Here is a 2,022-nt window from a genome sequence, read left to right on the forward strand (position 1 = left end):
CGCAATGCGGTCGGGTCTGAGCTTGACGACCGACTGGCAAATAGCTTACACAACCTCACTTGATCAGTACCGTTGCTGATGAAGAATGTGTATAGCCGCCAGACATTCTAAATACTCACGCTCCTCTAATGTGGACGTGTACAATACACATGTGGAAGTATTGGCTTGAGAAATGGATTGCGGTGATTTGACTATGCGTCAATTTGGGAATCTCGAGCTCGTTCAGTGGCCGCTAGGTTGCGAAAGGCCGACGGAGGTCCTTCGTAGCTTAGTTGGTTAAAGCACCAGTCTAGCGTACTGTAGGGTCATGGGTTCGAGTCCCATCGAAGGAAAGTGGTTACCTCAATACATTTTTCAAATCAATATCTTCCACATAACGTACATATTCACATATGAGTTTCCATAACATTTGTAAATATCTAGTAGAGTTTGGTTTCTGCAGTTGATACCAAAACTTTTTGATATCGAGGCAGTAACACGAATTACGTAACGTCTGCATATTAATGTCTTAAGTCTAAAGGATGGACTTTGAGTCTCTAATTGTGGAATTAACATGACTCATCGGCCGCTAAAGCCACTCGACTGGTTTTCAGTCGGGGACATCACAATCCTTACTTTGCCACGTACGCTTACATCGCGGGCGAAAATCAAACGTTGCAAATAAATAGGGGTATACACTTAACAGCGTAGGTTGCTGTGTATCTGATTATAGAAATGTTTCACACTCAATCACAAGGGACATATTTCAAATCGCCTGTGAAACATTTCCATAAACAGATACACAGCAACCTACGCCGTTAAGTGAATCCCCCTAATATATTTCCGTTTGGTTTCACGCCACTGCTTATTTCTCCTTTATTTCGTCAATTTTTGAGGATGATGTCCTCCAAAAACGCCTTTATACAAAAGTTGATCCGACAATCTGATATGAACTTTCTTCAAAGTGCAAAACTCAATCGCAACTAGCAAATTTGATAGCGCATCGGAGGAGATGATGCAGTAAATTTGAATAGATGGAATCACTAACAGCAACCAAGCTACCACGCCAAACCCGATCCCACCGAAACAATTCATTTTCGCAATAACCTCTTTCTTATCATAAAATGTTAGTCCTGAGAAGAACCATTTTTCATTTCCCAATGCGACTTTCTAAAAACTAACTGCATCCAAACGCTTGCTGGCACCTTACGTTGAAACTGTCCGACCGCCACCTGATGATTTTTCGCTCAGCCTCCAAAATTTGGAATAAATTTTCCGCATTGCCACTGCCACCCCACGCCTTCGTGCTGCTGTGTCCGCTCCGCTGCATTAAATGTCGAACCGCTCTTTGTGGAATCCCGATCAAATGGCTCGCGCGCGCCGAACAGCAGCTTGCTTGTATTTAATAAATTAAACCCGTAAGCCCCGCCTCTTTGTGATCTGGTATGGGTGTTAATGTAACGTGCACTCACAACGATTAATGAAGGGGAGGGGCTGACGAAATTACTTCATCGATCGGGATTCCGCAGACAACGGACATTCCAGTTCGAGACAGCAACACGTACGGACGTGTTTTTTGCTCGCGCATTTTTTCGAAGTGTTTTTTCTCGTTCTTTCGCTGTTTACGTTTTCGCTTGTCGCGTTGGCGTTATTTTCTCCCGGACCCGTCATGGGAGACTCGGTGGCCGATTCGGTCGCTGGAAAAGTGCCTAAGCGCACTGCTCTTGGAGGCGCGGGTAACCCCTCCAAGCAGCTTTTGCAGAGCAACGTGTTCTCGCCGTTGCCGCTTGATGTCGCCGGCGATCCGCCGAAAAAGAGGAAGAAGCAGCAATCGCAGCTGCCGCAGGTGCAACCGGAGCGGAAGGAGAAGTGCCCGCCCGTGTTTGTGAAGGGCGATCCGCCGGATTTACGACCAAAAATTCGCCAGCTGATCGCTAAGGGGCTGAAATGTACTTTTCGGCTCTGCAGCGAGGGCGTGAAAGTGATGCCGGCCAACAGGGACCATCATCAATCCGTCGTGGAGTTCCTCGAGGTCCACAAGTA

At 46.5% G+C, this 2,022-nt stretch overlaps 1 non-coding gene across 1 annotated transcript; it reads left to right on the top strand.

The window, feature by feature from the left end:
* Window positions 1-257: 257 nt before the first annotated feature.
* Window positions 258-332, top strand: Trnaa-agc (transfer RNA alanine (anticodon AGC)). The gene has a single exon. It is a non-coding gene; the product is annotated as a tRNA-Ala (tRNA).
* The last annotated feature ends 1,690 nt before the right edge of the window (window positions 333-2,022 follow it).

Source organism: Armigeres subalbatus, unplaced genomic scaffold, assembly GCF_024139115.2.
Source record: "Armigeres subalbatus isolate Guangzhou_Male unplaced genomic scaffold, GZ_Asu_2 Contig628, whole genome shotgun sequence".
Taxonomy (NCBI): domain Eukaryota; kingdom Metazoa; phylum Arthropoda; class Insecta; order Diptera; family Culicidae; genus Armigeres; species Armigeres subalbatus.